We start from the raw sequence: 9322 nt of genomic DNA on the forward strand, positions 1-9322 counted from the left end.
TGGGATTAATGGTACAGTTATAATTTATTCCTGCTCTGCTGTTTTAAATAGTGTGGGGTTTTTTATTTTCCTCTTAAAAAAAATAAATTAAGTCTGTCTTTAATTGTCTCAAAGGCTAGACTGAAAAATAGGACAGATGCTGTTCAAAGGCTGTCATTCTTTTCTAGGATGGAAGCAATTCCACTTGCTTTTTGTTTGCTTGGAGCAGCTCACACTTCTGGCGTGTGTGTGGCAACCGCATGCCATGTGCTGTGGTACCACAGCCCAGTGGGTTGCAGACCTAACAAAGGTCCAGATGAATATGGACAGTGAGACGGATGCAGTTTTTGAATATCTGGAACCTGATTTTCCCCATCTTTTACCTCAGGGTTCATAAGATGTAATTTCACCGAGCATATGGAATGACTATTTTAGTCATATTGGGCAAAGATCTGAAACGGCCAAGAGCTTTGTGTGTGGGAATATGGATGAGATCTTTAGAAACAAGGCCAGGCAACAGTAAATTCTTGACCTGGCTATGTCTCATGGTTTCAACAGTCCCCAGAGCTGTGGCTCTTTGGATGTTATCCAAGCCTCTGAAGTCAACCATAATCCTTCCCACTGCAGCCGTGAAGAGGCTCTGCAATTTGGTGGCACAACAAGCACATTTCAGGGCTGCTGAAATCAGACTTGAGAAGCCAGCTCGGAGGGACTTGTGTGCATGTGAGCTTTGTATGCGCTTGGTTCACTCATCTCCAGTGACGTGGATACAGAAGTTAAAGTGAGGCTTTATAATATGGACTTTGGAATCCCCAAAATGTCATTTGTATTTTACCTTATTAAATATGGAAATCGTGTCAAAGGTAAATGTCAAGGGGCTATAAAATTATCCTTCTTATCTCCTGTACGTTTATCAGTTGATAAATGGAAAGAAGCTGCTGCCAAAATAACTGTGAATGAATAATTTATAAATGACTGATGCATCGTGTATGTTGTTTCAGGCAGGAAACAGTAGGACATCAATAATCAAAAGAAGTTGGATTAATTTAGCAGTATTTTGCTGTTAATATTTTTATCTAAATGCTGCAGTCTGGACCTTTGTTATGAGGTCCTTCTCTTTGTTGCTAAGGACTGATCTACAGATCACTGAAATCAATAGAGTCAGCTGTTTACTTCAGCAGGCTGTGAATCAAATTTATAATATGCATATATAGCTTCTTTCCCCTGTTTTTATAGTGCTCTGAATTTGAATTTCTTTAATGCTGTGTCTTAGCGTGGAATTTGTTTCTTCCCATGTTTCTTTCCTACCTGCTTTCCTGTGGGCTGAATGTCCCAGACAAGAAATTTGGAGAAGTTGATGGAACAAGAATGGGAGAAAGGTGACTGCCAAAAAAAAAATCGCATATCTTCTCTTATTTTTCAGTTCCTTTGTTTTTATTCACACACGGGTAACTGATTTCTTGAAGCTTAGAGTTGTATGCAAGTTCAACTTTTTTCCAGCATGTATTTTCTCATGCCTTCCCCCAAACAGAAAACATTTAGGAGATTTTTAGCACTGGCCATTGTGAATAAGGTTAAACACTGAAGAGGTGAACTAGATTCTTTCTTTCTGTTCTTTTCCATGTGATTTAAATATGGCCCATTTTGCCCATCACATGACAGAGCTGCCAGAGATTGCCTCAAGCTAGTTTATGGCTTTAACTAAAGGTCATCTTAGGGGGGAAAAAATCACGTGGAGCAGAGGAAGGAGAAAAATGTATTTTAAAAAAATACATTAAAATGGATTTTAAGCATTTGTTCTGAAAAATACAAGTGAAAAAGAGAAGCTGCTGTTATATTGCAATGAGTCGGGAGCAAAAAATAAAACCACCACCAATAATAACAAAAAACTGTCTTCCTCTGCATAGCACAGCGCCTCACGACAGAAGGGTGCGCAAAGCAACTGCCTGGATTTCGGTCTACGGCTCTCTTTACCTGACCTAGATATCTGGCTAGCAGCTCACCACTGCAGAAAATGCCCTAGTGCAAAACTCCTACCCCACTGGCTGCTAATAAGAGCGATTCTCACATCCGCAGCTCTGCATCCATCCTCACCATGTAATTGGTCTGGCTCTCCCAGCTAGCTGCCTCTCCTCCTGTAGGCCCACACTGGGAAGAGAAATCCCAGACCTCCTGAAGGCTGAGGGGCTCCAAAACTGTGCTATGTTATCAACAGCTACATGGTTAGCTAACTGCTGTGACTAAATGGAGATTGGGAAGCACTGCAGGCAAGGGATGAAAAGTGATGCCCTCCCATAGCACAATGCTGATATGCAGAATTGGCCAAAACAACAAAACTTCACAGACAGTGCAGCAGAAGGCATTGGCTCTCTTGTTTGGGCATTTTATTACCTGGAGCTAAATGTGCAGAGAAGGGAGATAATGAAGTACTTGACTAATTCAGTGTGATCCAGCTGGCTAAGCCAGAGGGGCTGTAGAGCAGGAAAAGCTACAGAACTCACTGCTAGCCATTTTCCCTTGATACCTGTGAAGCCAAAACAAAGAAGTGCAGAGATCAAAAAGCAGAGCAATATCAATATCGGGAAAGGGGAGGGGGACAACAAAAGGGGAGGAGAAATCTCTAAGATTGCCCCCCCTTCCTTTCTCCCTTCTGTGCTTTATTTAGTAATGGGGGGGAGGGGAAGGTTATTTTCATTTGCCTCATGCTAACTTCTAATCTATTTGAGAAATTCGCTAACCACCCAAACATTTAGTACCCTGTGTGTCACAATACTCGATGCCAGCCTAATTTTTTGAATTTTATCTACTGTTTGTGCTTGGGGGGAAAAAAACCCTGCGTTTTGTAATGCAGGCACGTGCAATGGTAGTGTGTTCAAAAACCCATATTCCTCCCCTTTTCCACAGCCTAGATAAACTATACGATTCTTATCCAGAGGGAAATTAGAAAATGTAAAGTGTGTAAATCCCTCTCCCCGGCTCCTAGGCATTGGTTGGTTTTTGCGGCTGCATGTGGGTTTTTTTCCTCCGATAGCCCAGCTATTTAAGTACACAAGACACATTGCTCCCTCTGTCTCTTCCCTGACTTCCCTCCACTATCTGCCTATGGAGTACAATACAATTCCAGCTGCCCTAACAAGCTGTTGCCCCAGTTAGAGTGTAGCACTTGTAAAAAGCTGGTAGCCAGTGAAAGGCAGTTACCATACTTTATTAAATATAGAAAGCCAAACTTCATACCTGGTGTAACGTAGGTGCAATGCCATGAAAGGAAATGGAGAAATACCCACCTCCACCAGGGCTGGATTTAGCCCGTGGTGCTCTCATCATGGCTGCCAGGGAGTGAATTGCTGCTGACCAGTCCATGTGTTAGCTGCTGTTCGTACTATCTTTTAAATTTTTTTTTTAAATTTATATGAAGACAGGCAGACACTGTGCATCATTCAGAGACGAGCATCACAAACACGCTTTGCAGCGAAGACCACAGCAGACTGCCAATGCTCTTCCAGTGCCAATTACAGTGATGGTTTAATCGTAAAAGCAGATTCACTAAAATAGAATCAGAGCCAAGGCATTTGTGATTTGGATGCTCGTGCTAACTTTTGATAGTTATCATCAGGGGCAGCTGATGTGACATCACCCTGCAACTCTGACTCATATTTTTAATGGACCACATGCCTTTGCATGATAATTCTGCTGCTAGAGTTAGCTTGGCAGTAGCTCGAGAGACAGAAACAGCAGCAACCAAATCTGAAGATGTGTCGAGAGTTTGCAGTTGTCATGGAAATCAGGGGGGTAATGGCTGTGCTTAGCTCCCCTCTAAAATGGAAGTCCACATTTTCTCCTTTCAGCCTGGAAGCTAACAAAAAGGACTAGAGGTGGCTACTCTCTGACAATGTGGATTTGAAGATACAGGAAGCTCCTTTTAGAGTTATGCATAATTCTTTTCAGAAATACTTTTTGCTAAGAAAATACTTTCAGCATTGTAAAAATCCACCTGTCTTGCACAGGCCTAGTTTTTTTTCCATATGGTGGTGTTGTGGCTAGAATACACCTGGAGAACACCTTGCAAAGGGCACTCTTGGGTGTTAGCAGGGAAGGGGCAAATGTGAAGTGCTGGCTTGTGCTAAGCCTCTGCTGTTGTGCAGTGGGATTTCACTGATGTATTGGACCCCTTTTGAATGGAAGTAGCCTGTGCTCTCCATGAGAAAACATGGGGGTTACAAGATGATGTGTGCTGTAACTCAGTGATTCCACGTGGTGTGGATTAGCAGGTGCTCATAAATAACTCATGAGTTCAGAGAGTCATTGCAACCTGACCTGGCCACCTCCAGTATCAATACATCTATCAATAACAGTGATGAAAATTATTAAGACAAAGCCTCTTAAGGCACTACTGGATTTAGCAGTGTGGGAAGAACAGGAATGTACTTGTCCCTGGAGAAACAATAACCTAGAGCTATGCTGTGTTTTGTGTTTAAGGAAAAAAAAAAAGAATAAAGCTTTGTATTCCTGCTGAGGACCTAGGTGTGATGCTGGCTGAAGTAGACATGTGTGCATGTGCTTGCCTTGCAGTTTCTCTCTGCTGGTGTTGTGTGCTGTGCTGCTGTAGCTGGCAAACCATAATCACTTGAAGATGACATATTTCAGAGTAGCACCCTACTGCCACAGAGCTGCCAACAAACTATCTTCATAGCTTTTCTGCTCTTTCTTAGAATGCTTGCTTTCCAGCCTTCACATTATTATGTCTAGAAACGTGGTTGGAAATTACTGCCATATTTTAAACCATACCTCTAATAATGTAGGTCTTTGGTGAAGTGTTTAAATAAGAAGTGGTTAGGCAGCATCATGCAAACTGCTGTCAAGGTAGTGCCCGACTTGGAGGTTCCAGGTACAGGCAAGTCCCCGTGTAGCTGCTAAACTTGTGGAAATGTTCAAGAGAAAAAGGTGTGAAGAGGTACATATGTGCTGTAAAGCTCAGTGTGGTACATTAGACAATTTAAGCCCCAAATTAAGTCATGGCTTAAACCTTCTTTTTCAAACAGCAGAGGCACACAGATTTTCTTGATCACATTGAGCACCCCATCTCTGCCTCTTGGGATGACTTTATACTAAGGTAATGGTATAAGCTTGAAACCAGCTTTTAATAAGGCTTTTTTTTTTTTTCTTTCCAGATGTAGTTTTGGCATAGGTTATTGCAATGAAAATCACAAACTCGAGGCTGGTGAATGGTCTAGAGATAAAATCATGTGAGGAGCAGCTGAAGGAGCAGGGTGTTTAACCTGGAGAAAAGGAGGCTGGGTGGGGGGGACGTTATTGCTCTCTGCAAATGCCTGAAAGGAGGGATCAGGCTCTTCTCCCAGGTAACCAGTGACAGGATGAGAGGACACAGACTCAAGCTGCAGCAGGGAAGGTTCAGGTTGGAGGTCAGGAAGAGCTTTTGCCCTGAAAGGGTGGTTAAACATTGGAATGGGTTGGTCATGGAGGTGGTGGGGTTACCATTCCTGGAAGTTAAAGAAATGACTGGATGTGGCACTTAGTGCTGTGGTTTAGTTGGCACGGTGGTGATCAGTCAAAGGTTGGACTTGATGATCTTGGAGGTCTTTTTCAACCTTAATGATTCTGTGATTTTAATAAGGATTAAAAATCAGAAAACAGTGGCTGGAGTTGGTTGACATTCAAGGGATGGAGTTAAAGAAGGGAGGGGCTGTGTTGCCAGACTCCCACCTGAACACAGCTTTCTTTACTGTCCTTTGGAAGTTGGAAGCACAGTGGGTCCCAGCATCTACAGCTTGCTGGAAGTTGTGTTTCAGAGCTGTGGTTCCCAGCTCCCTCTAAACATTGTGCATCTGCTTTCTGTAGCAGGAAAATGCACTAGGCTACTGCCAGAATGGAAATCTATTGAGGGTGATCCTGTAGATATTACATGGAAGCAACCCTGACTCCTGTTAACCTTGCTTGTTCTTCTAAGTGAGATTTCTTTTTCCTTGGACAGCGTGAACCAGCACCACGTTTTTGCTTGGCACCCAGGGAGGCAGTGGGGACACCAGAGGGACCTGCTGCCACAGTGGCCCCGTGTGCCTGGGTCACCTGAGGACTTGCAGGGGTCAGGCAGACATCAGTCGGATAAAATCTGTGTGCCCTGCCTTGTGCCTCTAAATGTTACACTCATGTTTAAATAACTCACAGGTCAGTTGTTTTTCTATTTTGAGCGCACGGCAAACCAGGCAGAGGCAGCTTGTAAAACGAGTGACTAATTTCCAAGGTTTTTTTTTCCTTTCCACTCCCTCTGCAGCCTCTCTCTCCCTGAAGGTGGTCATGGGGCAACCTTACCCTGGTGAGAGGAGATTAGCAAGCTGGGAAAACAGAAAATCATCCTTTATCCCTGTGAAGGCTTGGTGGAAGCTGTATTTTTATATGGGTTTTATTTTGGGGTTCTGGGATGCAGGGGGATATTTTCCCCAGTACCCACAAGCTGGTGGAAGCCTTCTGCATCTTTTGGCCAGGGAAGCTTTCTGGAAGGGGGGCTGGAGCCATGGGTCCCAGCGAGGAGAGGGACCAGACTAGGGAGGGAGGGCAGTCGGCATGGCTGCATGCAGGATCTTTGCTGCTTGTGCCATTGCTGCAGCTGCTGCCTGCAAAGTTTTTTTGCTGGTGGTGGCAGAGTGCCTGAGGGGCAGTGGGACACCCCTGCTTTGGCACAGGGCTCCAGCTGTAGCTGCAGCTCTGCAGCAGAAGGGAAAAGGAGGGGGAGCAGAGGGAGAGAACACTAGGGCCAATTCCTAGAAGCGCATGCCCTGGTTTAGACCTTTCCTCCCTTCACTGCAACCTCTGTCTTCCAGCCATGGCTGTTTGCTTGCATTAATTAATCCTCACTCCCTAGATGCATTCATTTCAAGCTACCTTTAGGCTTTAGAGTGCAGAAACCGACTGACCAAGATTGAAGGCAATTAACAAACAGGTTATTCTAAATTTACAGCTTCTTTTAACCAGCTGCCCAGAACTGCTTTGCTTTTCTACAGCAAAATTAGCAAGGCAATGCACCTCAGTGAAAAGATGGACTGAGACTTCTTTTGTTATTGTACTGCCTTTTGGTTTTTTCCTTTTTTCTCTCTCTTTTAAACTTGTGCCAATTCAATACTAAGCACTTCCAGCTTGTATTTAAAAGGAGTGTTGAAATATACTGATTGCCTAAATGAATTGTAAATGGCATAGGATGTTGAGAAAGAGCAGTCCTTTTACTTCCATTGGCTATCTTGCACTACATCAAGAACGGTTTGCTTTTGAATGGCATATTGAGATGCCAATGCTTTCTTCAGGCATAGATTTTTATTTTTTTTTGTCTTGTCTTCCCTCTTCACACAGATGCTTTTTGTATGGTTGCTTACTGACTTCACTGTTTCATGAGGCAGTGGATTTGCAGAGAGGAGCAGGCTCAGCCCATACCCTGAGCCCAGCCAGGAGCCGTGAGGACAGTGCAAAGCAAAGCCCAGGCTCGTAAGCTTTGATTCCTGCAGGAGCTCCTTAGCTTGGCCCGGGTGCTCTAAAGACTTTTACTGCTTTCTGGTCAGCAGAGAGGGTGAAGAGATCAAGCTGTTCCCAGAAACCTGGGAAGCAGAAAGTGCTGTTAAGTCTTTTAATACTGTTAGAAATCTTCTGTGGGTTTTATGATTAGAACTATACTACCTTAAGGATGTTATGAGGAGGAACTTGCGCCAGTCATTTTGAGGCACTCATTCAAAATACACTGGCTTTGGTTGTCCACCTCAGCTCAATAATATGCCTCCTGATGCAGGTTCAAACCTTTAAACTCCCCTGTGTCAGATTGAATTTTGGCTTGAGGGTGATGCAAGGTCATACTGACTGATTGATCTCAGCCTTGAGAAATATTGCCCAAGTGTTTAGTCCAGGCCTACTCCTTAATTTTTCTTCCACAAGTTTTACTAATGTTCCCTTTTGCAATGCTTGAGTAAGTTTTGCATCTTCTTTGGTGCATCTTCTTTCCAGTCTTTCACATTGTTGTGCTTTTCTTAGCTATTGTGTGAACCAGAAACAATTCCCAGGGTGTAGCTGGACATTTACACAGGACAGCAGTTCTGGAAAGAATTGCCCCATCACTGTTAGCACCCTTCCAAGTTAGATTGGTAGTTCTTATAGTAAATCTTGACTGTTTTTGGTGCAAAAATGAGCAGGTTTGCCTATCCCACCCTCAGCAATCATTTTTTTGTCATCTTCTTGAATTTTCTAATTTCTTTATAAGAGAATGTCTGTGGGGGGTTTTTTGGTGTTTTTTTTTTTTGTTTTGTTTTTTTTTTGCCAGCTTTTCATCTTCCTTGGTTAGTTCTGCTCGCCCTCCAAGCTATTCTGTGTCTGTTTTGTATGAAGTCCCTCCAAACTGCCATTAGTTTGTGTTTACACAAAAACCAGAATTGAGCATGTTTTTTCCATAGTAGACTGCACCCGATCAATATGGATAAAAACCATTACTTCCTTGTTACTTGCTGTCTCTGCATATGCAGCCTAAAATTGTGGTGACCTTTTTTGCTGTCAGACTGCATTGTGGACTCATGTCTAATTTACTATCTGTTACTGACCCTCAGTCTCTCCTTCCCATTGCTGCTTTCTAGGTTTGTGTGGTCTGGTGGGTTTTTCTTTTTTATTAAGAAAAAATGGTTTTTTTTTGTATTTTTTCCAAGCTGAACTTCATCTTGCAAATTTTCTGTTTGCAGGTCCAGTCTCTCTACCTCTCAGCCATTTCTCTGCTCTAACTAGTTTTGTATCTCTTGTGGATTTTTTAGTGTCTGTAAATTTAATTCAGAGGAATTTTAGCTTTTTAACATGATTCCGATCGAATAAATGACAGGTTTTACTGCCCTGCATATGTCTTGTTGCAAGTTTTTTGTTTGCATTTGTTACATATATGCATCATTGGTGTATTTAGCAAGTGCTGATAAAAGGAAGCTGAGTGACAGGTGACCTATGGACTTGCTGGCTGTGTGGTGGCTGAGTCCCTCTGCATGGGTGAGATCACCTGCAGCACTGTGAAAGAGCAGATGATGAGCAGGGTGGTGTGCTGGGGAACTGCTGTGGCAGAGAAATCCAGAGTCCTGGCATGGAACTGCAAAGAGATGCTGGAAGACAAACTGGGACATGTATGGAAAGACAGGGAACTATGGGGCAGCTCACAGTGATGAAGTCTTACCTGTCATGTGTTCTTAATTCAGTGCTTGCTGACACAGCTCCTATCTCCAGGTGAAGACAAAACAAACACCCATCTTGTTGATGTGCTTCCACTGATTCAGTTCCCTTACATGTCAGGAAGCTTCCCATAGCATGGCCTGTCTACTGC

At 43.3% G+C, this 9322-nt stretch overlaps 1 long non-coding RNA gene across 1 annotated transcript in view; it reads right to left on the reverse strand.

Moving 5' to 3' along the window:
• LOC148225291 (uncharacterized) overlaps positions 1–3472 on the reverse strand; it is a 49958-nt gene extending 46486 nt beyond the window's left edge. The window contains exons 1-2 of the long non-coding RNA XR_015801292.1: positions 3264–3472; positions 2371–2503 (exon numbers count right to left, since the gene is read on the reverse strand). This is a non-coding gene — a long non-coding RNA (uncharacterized LOC148225291). The remainder of the gene's footprint in view (positions 1–2370; positions 2504–3263) is intronic.
• Positions 3473–9322: the final 5850 nt, after the last annotated feature.

Source organism: Sturnus vulgaris, chromosome 1 (assembly GCF_052056855.1).
Source record: "Sturnus vulgaris isolate bStuVul1 chromosome 1, bStuVul1.hap1, whole genome shotgun sequence".
In the NCBI taxonomy this organism is placed as follows: Eukaryota; Metazoa; Chordata; class Aves; order Passeriformes; family Sturnidae; genus Sturnus; species Sturnus vulgaris.